The sequence below is a fragment of the Lissotriton vulgaris genome, chromosome 8, assembly GCF_964263255.1.
Source record: "Lissotriton vulgaris chromosome 8, aLisVul1.2, whole genome shotgun sequence".
NCBI lineage: Eukaryota > Metazoa > Chordata > Amphibia > Caudata > Salamandridae > Lissotriton > Lissotriton vulgaris.
In genome coordinates, this window is record NC_141696.1 from 299,913,552 (window position 1) to 299,927,634 (window position 14,083).

A 14,083-nucleotide genomic window follows, 5' to 3' on the forward strand; every position below is an offset into this window, starting at 1 on the left:
TCTATAGGTTGACTTACAACCAAACACCATAAGGGTCGTTGGAACGATACATAGCGGTCGCTAGAATAGCGAACGTTGCATATCGGGCCAACTTCTCACATTGGTGAGCAGCGGTGGGATTTGAGCTTGCTGTTGTTTTACCACACGTATCCTAAGAATATCTTGTTGAAAGATCGCACAAGTACTGTTAGTACATATAACTAAAGCTTAGAATACTCTGAGTTCTACTGAACCAGCTGTTGTAGCTCCTCAAGGCTTAGCACACCTTGGCTACAGCTCTTAGCAAGGGAAAAGTAGGAAAACACATAGTGTAGGTAGGTGCATCACTTACACCACACTAGAAACAGTATGTCGGGCCAAGGAGGAAACTCTGAGTCTCCCCTTGTGTCAGTTGACCCTCCACAGGTCATCCCTTCAGGATATACTGTGCTGAGCTTCAAGGAGTTAAGACGATTGTGTCACTCCCGGAAGATTCAGCAGGGGTCTAACCCCACAACGTCCTTTCTGATTGGTCTCTTGGAGACTTATGATGCCAGGAGAGCTGAGAAACTTCGTAGCTCTTCTAATCCAGAAGGAGACATGCCTCCCCTCGAGGGAACCCAAGACGATCCTGACCTCATTCATCTCGCAACCGAGAACGAGGATGTGGAGGAGGATGAGGATGAGGATCTCTCTGGGGACGAGGCAGATAAGGGACAGGTAGAAGTCGTCAGACTAAGCAGGTCCAACTTAAGCAAACATGATAGCGGTACTGGGGGACCCCTGGGGCCACTATCAGGTCAGCTTAACATGGGGAATGGACGAGCCAGATCTCTATCAAGAGGCTCTGGCAGATCCCTTCATACCAACGGCTCTCACAACTCTTCTCAAAGAGGGATGACGTCCCCTCAGAGGAGAGTGTACGAAGCGAAGGAAAGGGCAGCTAATCTGCGGATCGAAAGGGAAGAACTTGCCCTGGCCAAAGAAAAGCTTGCTTTCGCTAGAGAGCAACAGTTAAGTGGGGCAGTCCCCACTGGTGGCAGCAATGTACCTAGTAATAGGGAAAAGAGTTTCGATACGAAACACCTTGGGAAGGTAGTGCCCCCCTTTAAGCAAGGGGACGACATCCACAAATGGATTACTGCTTTGGAGAGGGCCTGCACTGTGCAAGGCGTTCCCCAGAGTCAGTGGGCAGCTATCTTGTGGCTCTCCTTTGAAGGCAAAGGAAGAGACAAGCTCCTCACCACAAGGGTAGAGGACGCTAACAATTACCAAGTCTTGAAGAATACACTCGTTGAAGGGTTCGGCCTAACCACTGAGCAGTACAGGGTGCTGTTCAGGGATACCCAGAAAACGCAGTCTCAAGACTGGTCTGATTTTGTCGATTGTGCCACTAAGGCTTTTGAGGGCTGGTTGCTGGGCAGTAAGGTTACTGATTACAAAGGATTGTATAATTTGATGATGAGAGAACAAATTTTAAACAATTGTCAGAACCAGTTGTTGCATCAGCATCTTGTCGACTCGGATCTGACCTCTCCTCAAGAATTGGGGCAGAAGGCGGACAAATGGGTTCGTACGAGAGTTAAACAGAACCAGGGCCAGAATCAAGGTGGTCAGAAGAAAGCAGACCAGAAGGGTAAAGATTCTAAGGGGGAACAAAATGACCAGAAGTCTTCGACAGGTCCCCAACAACCCAAAGAGGGTGGGGGTCAGGCTCCCCAAAAGAAGAAAGAAGGCCAATCCAAACGGTGGTGCCAGTACTGTAAAAGTAAGTCTCACTGGTTTAGTGAGTGCACCAAGAAAGGAGGAGGGCAGACTCCTGCCACTGCAGCCCCTAAGGCACCTGTGCCCCCTAGTACAGTCAGCAGTGGTAGTGCGCCTCCCAAGGGTTTAGTAGGGTTAACCCTGGGTTCTGAGGGGCGTGACAACTTAGTTGGCACACTCACTCAGGCTGTCCTTGTCAGTACAGGGGACGCGGACGTATCCCCTGACGTAAGCCCCAATACGCTGGGCAAATACCGACAGACGCCTTTCATAAATGGAAAGATGGCTCAGGCCTATAGGGACACTTGTGCCAGCGTCACCATGGTGACGCCTAACTTCGTGGACCCTGGACAGATCATGCCAGGTACAGAATTCCTGGTGACCAATGCAAGCAATGTCACTACCAATCACAGTATGGCAGTTGTAGCTTTCTCCTGGGGAGGGGTAACTGGCCAAAAGAAGGTTGTAGTTAGTCCAGACCTCCCAGTGGATTGTTTGTTGGGCAATGATTTGGAGTCGTCACAATGGTCAGAAGTGGAGCACCGGACTCACATGGAAATGTTAGGTTTGCCAGCACATGTGTTCGCTGTGACTAGGTCGCAGGTCAGGAAATGCCCCACTGAACAGGTGCTGGATCCTGGAACAACGGACCAGACACCTCCCAAGAAAAAGAGCAGTAGGGTTAAGGCTGCGCCTTCCCCCTTGCCCCAGGTCGAGGATCAAGTCTCAGAGGAGGCTGACCTACAGGAATTGAGGGAAACTGAGCCGAGAGAGTTCGAACTTGACCAAGTTGAATTCTTGGGCTCAGGGGGACCCTCAAGGGAAGATCTGGGGAAGGACCAATTAGACTGCCCTTCTCTTGAACCCCTCAGACAGCAGGCTGCTGCTGAGGCTGCTGGGAACGCCACAGGTACCCACAAGGTATACTGGGAAGATGGACTCCTGTACACTGAGGCAAGAGACCCCAAGCCTGGCATGACCAGGAGGCTGGTCGTCCCCTTGTCTCAGCGTGGTTTCCTACTTACCTTGGCCCATGAGATTCCCTTAGCAGGTCACTTAGGCCAGACGAAAACGTGGGACAGGCTTGTCTCGCACTTTCACTGGCCTCACATGAACGAGGATACCAAGGAGTTTTGCCGCTCCTGTGTCACTTGCCAAGCCAGTGGTAAGTCAGGTGGCACGACAAAGGCCCCCCTTATACCAATGCCTGTGGTGGGGGTGCCCTTTGAACGGGTGGGGATCGACATCGTCGGTCCCATGGAACCACCGACAGCATCAGGGCACAAGTTTATACTGGTGGTAGTGGATCATGCCACCAGGTATCCTGAAGCTATTCCCCTTAGGACCACTACAGCACCTGTTGTGGCAAGAGCCCTAGTTGGAGTATTCTCCAGAGTGGGCTTCCCTAAGGAGGTCGTCTCCGACAGAGGTGCAAACTTTATGTCGAGCTACTTAACTGCTATGTGGAAGGAATGTGGTGTTAACTACAAGTTCACTACCCCCTATCATCCACAATGCAATGGGCTTGTTGAGAGATTCAACAGGACCCTAAAAGGGATGATTCATGGACTACCGGAAAAGCTTCGGCGTAGATGGGACGTCCTGATCCCCTGCCTCTTGTTCGCCTACAGAGAAGTCCCACAGAAGGGGGTTGGCTACAGCCCTTTTGAACTTTTGTACGGGCATCCTGTAAGAGGACCCCTGTGTTTGGTGAAGGAAGGATGGGAGAGACCTCTCAAAAAGCCTGCAGCCAACATAGTGGACTATGTGCTCGGCCTCCGCTCGCGGATGGCTGAATACATGGAAAAGGCATCCGAAAACCTTAAGGCCAGCCAAGAACTCCAGAAAGCTTGGCATGACCAAAAGGCTGTCTTGACTGTTTATCAGCCCGGACAGAAGGTGTGGGTGTTGGAGCCAGTGGCCCCAGCAGCACTCAAGGACAAATGGTCCGGGCCCCACACCATCCTGGAGAAAAAGGGAGAGGTCACCTACCTGGTCGACCTGGGAACTCCCCGGAGCCCCCACAGGGTGCTTCATGTCAACAGGCTAAAAGCATATGTCGACAGGAAGGACATGAGTTTGCTCATGGCCACAGATGAGGGACAGGAGGAGGAGAGTGATCCTCTCCCCGACCTGCTCTCTCAGAATCCTGACGATGGCTCGGTAGATGGTGTTGTCTTTTGCGGCAGCCTCTCCGACCATCAACAGAGCGACTGTAAACAGGTTCTTCAGTCGTTCCGACATCTGTTTTCTCTGACACCCAGTCAGACCGATTGGTGCACCCATGAGGTCGACACTGGTGACAGCCTGCCCGTAAAGAGTAAAATCTACAGGCAGCCTGATCACGTCAGAGACTGCATCAAAAGTGAAGTGCAGAAAATGTTGGAGCTGGGAGTCATTGAACCCTCGGATAGCCCTTGGGCTAGTCCCGTAGTTCTAGTGCCGAAACCTCACACCCAGGGTGGTAAGAGAGAGATGAGGTTCTGCGTAGACTACAGGGGTCTCAATGCAGTCACTAAGACTGACGCCCACCCAATACCAAGGGCAGACGAGCTTATTGATAGGCTGGCTTCGGCCAACTACTTAAGTACGTTTGACCTGACAGCTGGGTATTGGCAAATCAGGTTAGCTGAGGACGCCAAGCCTAAGACAGCATTTTCAACCCCTGGTGGGCATTATCAGTTCGTGGTGATGCCCTTTGGTCTGAAAAATGCACCTGCCACCTTCCAACGGTTGGTGAATCATGTCCTTACTGGGCTGGATGACTTCTGTGCGGCATATCTTGACGATATTGCTGTCTTTAGCTCCACCTGGGAGGATCACCTGGTCCACCTGCGGAAGACGTTGGAGGCACTGCAAGCAGCAGGTCTCACTATCAAGGCCACCAAGTGCCAGATAGGGCAGACACAGGTTGTATACCTGGGCCACCTTGTCGGTGGAGGTCAGGTTCAGCCACTGGAGAGCAAGATACAGTCAATCAGGGACTGGGCTCCTCCAACCACCCAGACTCAGGTTCGAGCTTTCTTGGGCCTGACTGGATACTACAGGAAGTTTGTCAGGAACTATGGGTCCATCGTGACACCGTTAAATGAACTGACAAGTAAGAAAATGCCAAAAAAGGTTCAGTGGACAGCGAGCTGTCAAAAAGCATTCGATGACCTAAAGCAGGCCATGTGCACGGCGCCTATCCTCAAGAGTCCGGACTACTCCAAACCATTCATTGTCCAAACAGATGCTTCTGAGTTGGGTGTGGGAGCTGTTCTTTCTCAACTGAATTTTGATGGTCAAGACCAGCCCATTGCTTTTATAAGTAGACGGCTGACCCCTAGAGAGAAGAATTGGTCAGCTATTGAGAGGGAGGCCTTTGCTGTGGTTTGGGCCCTGAAGAAGCTGAGGCCATACTTGTTTGGCACTCACTTCAAGATTCAGACCGACCATAAGCCCCTCTTGTGGCTAAATCAGATGAAGGGTGAAAACCCCAAACTGCTTAGGTGGTCCATTTCCCTACAGGGGATGGACTTCACAGTGGAACATAGACCTGGTACTGATCATGGCAATGCCGATGGGCTCTCCAGATATTTCCACTTAGAACAAGAAGACTTACCTGGTCAAGGTTAGTTAGTTGTTCCGACGTTTGGGGGGGGGTCATGTAGGAGAGTAGGGTCTGCAATCCTATGATCACCCAGATTTTTTGCTTTTGTTTCACTGGTTTACGACTTTCTCTGGCTGTGGGCCTGCCAATCAGACCCACAGCCTGGCTGTTCTCTTTCTAAATTACGAGATGTACCTTAGGTGCATATACCAATTGGTACTGGGCCACCTTATCAGACCCTGTAACTCAGGGCGTAGGTGTACCCAGGGCCGCCAGGGGCTGCAGCATGTATTATGCCACCCCTGGCTGACCTCCTAAATTTGACACAACTGGCTGCACGACAGCTGGGGCGAAGACGTGTAATCACCCTTTGCTTTAGATATAGTAGCTCTATATCTAACCATACAATGGACACCCGAGTCCCTATCAGTCACTCCTATGGCAGGCCTTGACAATCCTGAAGGCAGAGTGCATGGGCTCGTGTGAACTAAGCTCTGGCCCGAGCCGAGCCCGGTTGCAGCTTGCGGAATCAAGACCCAATGGCTGTTCCATGATAACGCGTACCATATCGGTAACTTCGGTGTCGCGTTATCAAGACATGTCGAGTAAGGTGTCATACAAATCGGGATGCTGCCCTCTCATCAACTCTGGCGACGAGGTTAGCATTCCGCCCTTCTAGAGGGACACGACATGTACGTGACTGTGAACCCCGGTTAAAGTTAACGAAAGCCTCAGCTCCACAAAATGGATGCTGCCACCACAGACACAAGTCTGACCTCCTGCTGCTGGGAGTCCTTCCAGCGAGGAGCACTTGGACAAAGGGTTTCCTGTCGAGGGCAGTGTTCGCACCGTCCCAGACAGGGTTTGTGTATTCTGGGTAGGTAGGGCTTTTGCGAGAAGGTGACTGCGGAGTGGCACCCCGGTGCTCACTACGCATCTGCCGGTTAGAACCAGTTCCAGGGGCGACAGCCCTGGCCTGGGGAAAGTCCGGCAGGGGAGAGGGGTGTAACTACCCCCCTTCCTGGTCCCACCCTTAGGGCAGGACCTAGTCATGTACCCACCCCTTTCTTTAGGATAAAGGCCGGAGCGGGGACCCTTCCAAATTAGATCATCTTTGAATCAAGAATACTTTCTACGAAAGGACTTCAAGACTCTTCTCAAGATTTCTCCCTTGTGGCTAAGGAGTAGTCACCCTGCATCAGCGGGCACCATCTAAGAACTCTGCGGTTTGCTGTAAGTCCTTCCTCAAGGAATCCGACGGCCCAGCTCGACGAGAACCGGCTTCCCTGGCACCTCTGACCTCTACCCACGTCATCAGCTCAGCTGTGATCTGTGGGTGCGACGAGACCTCGAGGGACCGGCCATCATCAGAACCTGCACGCTCTTAAAAACCAGCACGACCATCGAGGTAACTCTCTGGTGAGTGCTCTGGGGTCCGAGAAGCCCCGACCCTGAGCCGCTCCAGCACCGAAGTGCAGTCTCCCAGCATCTCCACGATCTGCGTGGGGCCCTTCTGCTCGCTGCTCAGCACGTTGTCTGGTCACTTGCCGCTGGCTCGTGCCCTTCTGTGACGACGACCAAGAATCAACATTGCCGGTCTGGTTGCTCCAGACTGGCCCCTGCTTCCATCTTTTGAGAGGCACCCCGGACCCTCCTGGTCCACCCAAGACGCCGACAGCGACATCCGTCGTGGGACAGCTCGCACCTCCACCGTGGTCGCCGACAACGCCTCCTGGTCCGAGAGACTGCAGAGCCTAGCGTCGCCCACTCACCTGGTCGAGGTGACGGCCAACCGGTGCCTTCCTGGTACCCTCTGACTACTGGCTAGTAGTACGAACTTGGTCCCCTCTGCTTTCAGGTTTCATCAATCTCTACGAACTACTCAACACTGGTCGCCGGCCAGCAACTCCTTTTCTTCCGGCTCCTGGCTCGTCAGCGAAGACCCCGACGCCTGTAAGACTTGTGCAGCCGCAGCCCTCGTGGCTAGGTAACTCGGCATTTCGGTGCCTGCATAGCCTCCTTACTCTAGGGTCCCGAGTCCCTCGCTTCCGACTTGCCTTAACCTTTCCGTGTCCCCGGACACTTGTTTTAAACTGTGCACTTGAAGTATTTGCTAAAGAGATTTGGTTTGTGCTTAGTACCCTGTCCTCATAAAGAGTACAGGGCTGTTGTGATTCTTAATAAATATACTGTTTATTTTCATAACACTTGTGTGGTGTCCTTTCACTGGGTGTTCAAGGGGTACATGTGTGGTAAACAGCTGGCTTAACGCGCCCTCTCGAGTCTTTAGCCTTAGACTGCTCGTATCCATGCTACTAGGATAGCTGGTCTATAGGTTGACTTACAACCAAACACCATAAGGGTCGTTGGAACGATACATAGCGGTCGCTAGAATAGCGAACGTTGCATATCGGGCCAACTTCTCACAGAACCCTCTAACCATACCGACCACTGTCCGTTAAAACACTCTCAATATTATTACTAACCCAAGGGAGCGGTGTAAACTAGCTCCACATATTAGAACAGTAGGCAGTAATGGTGTTAGCTAGAAGTGGGCAGTGACAGGGAAAGTTTTGAAGCTTTTATTATTTGTACTGAGTGGAATGTGACCCCTGATAGGAGGCTGGTAGCTTTTTGCACCATAACATCTGCAATTGGCAATACATTAAGAGCCACAAATAAGGACCGAAGTAAAAATAAATAGATTTGTGGCTGGTTTGAGAGTAAACCAGAATCTAAGAAAAACTTTACAAATAATCCCTAGAAATAGAGAGAATGCAAGTCACACGCATATCTACCTCTGCTTTGCCAACTTGAGCAGTGCTTTTGATTTAGATACTTGCGTGAAATAGTGGCAGACACTGGTTAAATTGGAAGCCTTTGATCATATAGATTCTCACTTATCCCAGATGTATGAGTCCCTTACAGCTCTTGTGCATTATGGGAAAAACAAGTAACGTGCATTGAGCTTTAGAATGACAAGAGGAATTAGCCAGGTGTTGTAGCTTGCATTTGTAATGCTCACTCCCTATCCCTTGTTTTCCCCCCTCCCTTTTACCAGTACATGGTACAGTCCACCATGACAGCCGGCGCTCGCTATGGAATGTTGACATAGCAGCGCGGCTCCTGCGTTGACAGCTGACGGCATTCTGAGAGTTTACTTATTTAATAAAGAGCCTACCTACAAACCGTGGTGTTCCTCATTACTACAATTCTTGGCGACGAGGAGGAGGAAACTGTGCCAGGGACAGTGGATGCCGTCTCCCTGGTGTGAATTTATTGCTGGTCAACGCGGAAAAAGTGAAAGTGAAGTAACGGAGCCAGGGAAGTCAGAAGCGGAAGGAGCGAGTGACCGCTGTTAATGGTCACGTGAAAATAAAAGAAAGAACTCAAGTAAGGGATATTGAAATTCAGCATGAATCCGACTCTAACCAAGTGCTCGATAGTCTAGGTCTGTGGCTGAGTGGAACTTTGTCTTAGTGGGTTGGAATTTCACTCGGAGCCAGGTCGGGCACCACGATCTCCGAATAACTTGTCAGGCAGCGAGTTCAAAGGGGAGCTGCCTTCAGGCTCAAGGGAACTGCGCGCAATATATGTCGCTCGTGTGTCAGGCCGGGCACAGGGGGCGTACCAGTGATGAGAGCGAAGTCGGGAGAAGAATGAGCGATTTGTGTGGCGATCTGTAATTCCTTTTCACTCGGAACGAGAGCAGTTGGCGGACTTGTCGAAGGATTTGGCAGGCGCGCAGTGCACACTATATCAAACAGAGCCCTGAGCTTTCGGAGCGTTTGCATGAAGAGAAAATCAGCGCACTGATTGCACTCTGGCGCGCAGAGGCGCGCTTACCGTCAAGTTTTCCACAGAGTAAGACCAGTTGTTTGCTCGTAGCAGTTGTAAGGCGTCCTGTTGGGAAACTAAGCAGTACTTTGACAGTGTCAAGGAGCGAAACCGGCAACTCGGATTCACCGTATTCTTCCTTCATCTTGTTCCGCTCTGACAGGAACTTATTTTGTGAGGGGAAGCTTCTCCACAGGAAGGTCCCGCCAGTGGGAGGAGGCAAGCGGTTCAATTGGATCTGAGACCACGATCCGTGGTGATAGAAAGGGGACTTGCTAAACTACTGGCTTTGCTGATTTCACTCGAAAATAAGGGATTCATTAACTGTTGGGCTGCTGTGTGGTTCTATTAGTTGTCATAACCGAAGCAACCTTGTTCTGAATATCTGCCTGCAGTTTAAGTATTTCCTCCTTTATTAGGAAGAGGAAAGGTCAACCAGGAAAGTAAAGTAATTGTATGGCAATGGCAGGTGCGGGTATGAGTCAACCTCCACCTTTTCTTAATGAGTTAGGAGAACCTGTTATTTCCTGGAGAAGGTGGGAAGGTATTTTCAAATCTTATTTAATAGCCATTGGAGGGAGCAATTACACTAATATACGTAAACAACACATACTACTCCACAATTTAGGCACACATGGGAGGAAGATCTATGAAGATATAACTGGGAGGTTGGTGGAGGATGACCAAGAGGAAGTGGAGGAAGGTGTCAATGTCTATGAAAGCACGCTGAGGGAATTAGGGTCTCACTTCAAGGAGAAAATAAATGTGGTGATGGAAAGGCATACGTTTTTTAAAAGGGTGCAGAAGAGGGAGGAGAAAGTGAGCAACTACATAGCAGTATTGAGAGGTTTGTCAGCCACATGTGAATTTGGGCAACTCACAGACTCATTGATTAGAGACCAACTGGTGAGATGCACTAATGACACCAAGACCCAAGAGGAATTACTCACCAAGAACCCCAACCTAGAGGAAGCCATAAACATAGCTAAGGGCCTAGAACACACTGCGAGGTGTATGAGAGAAATGAAATCGCAGGAGGGGACAAACAAAGAGAGGGCAGATAACAAGTCTAGCACAGAGGGAGAAACTGTCTGTAAAGTAGGGGACAAGAGCAAAGAGGTGAATCGCAGTAAGTCCAGTTCCATGGTATGTTTTAAATGCGGAAGTCCCAATCATTTGGCCAGTAACTGGAAGTGCCCCGCAATAAATGTGCAGTGTAGGAAGTGCAACAGGTGGGGGCACTATTCTAAAGTGTGTAAAGCCCCTGGCAAAGCAGTACATGCAATTGAGGAGTCCCCACAAGATGAGGAAGGGGAGAGATCTTATATTTTCCAGGTGGGTGAAGAGGAGGAAGATAATGAGGACATGTATCCTAAATGTGATGTTTTACTGGGTGGGGTGAAGTTTAGTATGTATGCTGATTCATGCTCCCCATACACCCTGGTAGATAAAAATGTTTTTGAGGAAAAATTTGCGAACCATCCTGTTAAATTGATGCAACCTGATATCAGTCCCAAGGGGTACAACAAAGGAAAAATCCCACTAGAGGGCATGTTGACAATGAGAATCTCATTTAAGGATAGACACACGGTAGGAAAGGTGTATGTATCCTCTAGTGGCTCGACCCTATTGGGCTGGAAACACCAGAAGCAGTTGGGTATTACCCTAGACCCGAACAACAAAGAACAGGTGTTATTAATTGACCCAGTAGGCATAGCAGGTAATCTCACTGAAGAGTTTAAGGAGGTGTTCAGTGACAGATTGGGAGTTTTTAAGAACTATATGCACAAGATCATTCTAAAGTAGGGGGCAGAACCTGTAGTGCACAAGACTAGGTCCATACCATTGCGTATGAGAGAGCCCCTCCAGCAGGAACTCCAGAGATTGGTCAGTCAGGGAGTCATCACGGAGATTGAGAGTTCCACCTGGTTGGCCCCGATCGTGATCACGGCAAAAGATGGAGGGAACAGTATAAGACTCTGTGTGGACCTGAGGGACCTTAATGCGACAGGTTCCCTCTTCCCAGGATAGGTGAAATGTTGAGCACGATCAGGGGAGCAAGGTATTTCAGTGTGCTGGACCTGTCCCCTGCCTATTACCAAATCAAACTTCACCCGGATTCTCAGATACTCACGGCATTCACAACCCCGTTTGGCAATTTTAAGTTCCTGCGAATGCCATTTGGGTTGGCGTCAGCGGCCGCGGCCTTCCAAAGAGTCATGCAACATGTGTTAAAGGACTGTAGGAACACCATCTGTTTCCAAGATGACATACTGATTTACGGAGGTTGTGAGGGTGAACACAACGAGATGGCAATGGAAGTGTTGAAAAAACTGAAAGAGGTTGGGTTCACCACCAAACCATCCAAATGCAAGCTAGGGGTATGTTCAGTGGACTACCTTGGACACACTTTATCAGAAGAGGGCATCAAGCCAAAGCACGACTTGGTCAGAGCAGTGAGAGACGCTCCCACTCCCAAGATCAAAGAGGACATACTATAGTTCCTGGGGCTTGCTGAATACATGGCCAAGTTTATCAAGGATTTTGCAATGGTGTCACAGCCGTTAAGAGACTTGATCAAGAAAGACAATGTCTTCGTTTGGGGTAAAGAGCAAGAGATGTCAATGATGTGCATAAAGAAAGCCATCATCGAGGCCCCGTTTATAGGGAAGTTTGACCCAAATGGTGCAACCATCATATCGACGGACACCAGCAACAGAGGTATCGGGCCACACTGGCGCAAAGAGAGGGGAACAAAGTCACCGTGGTGGCTTTTGCATCTAGAACCCTCACGTCATCAGAAAAAAATTACTCGACCATAGAGAAAGAAGCTCTTGCGGTCTATTGGGCAATCTGCCACTACAAGTTTTTCATCTGGGGAATTCTGTTTGAAGTACAGACCGACCATAAACCTTTGGTCTCACTGTTCACAAAGAAGGACATGGAGAGCATGACGCCCCACATAGCTAAATGGGCTGTGGGTCTGCAAGCCTACAACTTCAGAGTATCCTACATTCCCGGACAACAAAATAGGGTTGCAGATTTCCTGTCGAGAGCGCCAGCAGAGGGAGAGGTAGAAGAAGAGTCGAGAGGTGAATCAATTCTGGAGTTGCGCTTAGCTGCGGTGGAAAAGAATGCATGGGAAACCCAGATGGAACAAGATGAAATTCTGAAGAAGGTGAAGAAACATATACTCACGGGATGGCCAAAAAAGTGCACTTCCCAGCTTAATGGTGGACAGGTTCCCTCTTCCCAGGATAGGTGAAATGTTGAGCACGATCAGGGGAGCAAGGTATTTCAGTGTGCTGGACCTGTCCTCTGCCTATTACCAAATCAAACTTCACCCGGATTCTCAGATACTCACGGCATTCACAACCCCGTTTGGCAATTTTAAGTTCCTGCGAATGCCATTTGGGTTGGCGTCAGCGGCCGCGGCCTTCCAAAGAGTCATGCAACATGTGTTAAAGGACTGTAGGAACACCATCTGTTTCCAAGATGACATACTGATTTACGGAGGTTGTGAGGGTGAACACAACGAGATGGCAATGGAAGTGTTGAAAAAACTGAAAGAGGTTGGGTTCACCACCAAACCATCCAAATGCAAGCTAGGGGTATGTTCAGTGGACTACCTTGGACACACTTTATCAGAAGAGGGCATCAAGCCAAAGCACGACTTGGTCAGAGCAGTGAGAGACGCTCCCACTCCCAAGATCAAAGTGGACATACTATAGTTCCTGGGGCTTGCTGAATACATGGCCAAGTTTATCAAGGATTTTGCAATGGTGTCACAGCCGTTAAGAGACTTGATCAAGAAAGACAATGTCTTCGTTTGGGGTAAAGAGCAAGAGATGTCAATGATGTGCATAAAGAAAGCCATCATCGAGGCCCCGTTTATAGGGAAGTTTGACCCAAATGGTGCAACCATCATATCGACGGACACCAGCAACAGAGGTATCGGGCCACACTGGCGCAAAGAGAGGGGAACAAAGTCAACGTGGTGGCTTTTGCATCTAGAACCCTCACGTCATCAGAAAAAAATTACTCGACCATAGAGAAAGAAGCTCTTGCGGTCTATTGGGCAATCTGCCACTACAAGTTTTTCATCTGGGGAATTCCGTTTGAAGTACAGACCGACCATAAACCTTTGGTCTCACTGTTCACAAAGAAGGACATGGAGAGCATGACGCCCCGCATAGCTAAATGGGCTGTGGGTCTGCAAGCCTACAACTTCAGAGTATCCTACATTCCCGGACAACAAAATAGGGTTGCAGATTTCCTGTCGAGAGCGCCAGCAGAGGGAGAGGTAGAAGAAGAGTCGAGAGGTGAATCAATTCTGGAGTTGCGCTTAGCTGCGGTGGAAAAGAATGCATGGGAAACCCAGATGGAACAAGATGAAATTCTGAAGAAGGTGAAGAAACATATACTCACGGGATGGCCAAAAAAGTGCAAGGACTTGGAAACTGAGATCCAACCGTATTGGAATGTGAGGGAGGATCTATCTGTAGAAGGAGATTTTATACTGAAATCCGGAAGACTAGTCCCTCCAGAAGCTTTAAGAAACCAAATAGTGGAACTGGCACACGAAGGACACTTAGGCAGAAGTCTGAGCAAAGCTAGACTTCGCACAGACTACTGGTTCCCAACGATGGACAGTGAAATGGAGGACAAAGTGCGCGATTGCTACGCGTGCAGTTTGAGTGACAAGTCTAAGACCACGAGGAGAGCACCCTTGTCACCTGTGGAAGTACCCGAGGTTCCGTGGAACAAGTTAGGCTTTGACATAGCCGGACCGATCCATGGCAAAGGGCCCCAAGACTGGTATCTACTGGTCATGGTGGACTACTTCTCAAGCTGGATAAACTGCAAGATTGTCCACAACGTGAACACTAGAGTGATCATTGAGTTCCTGAA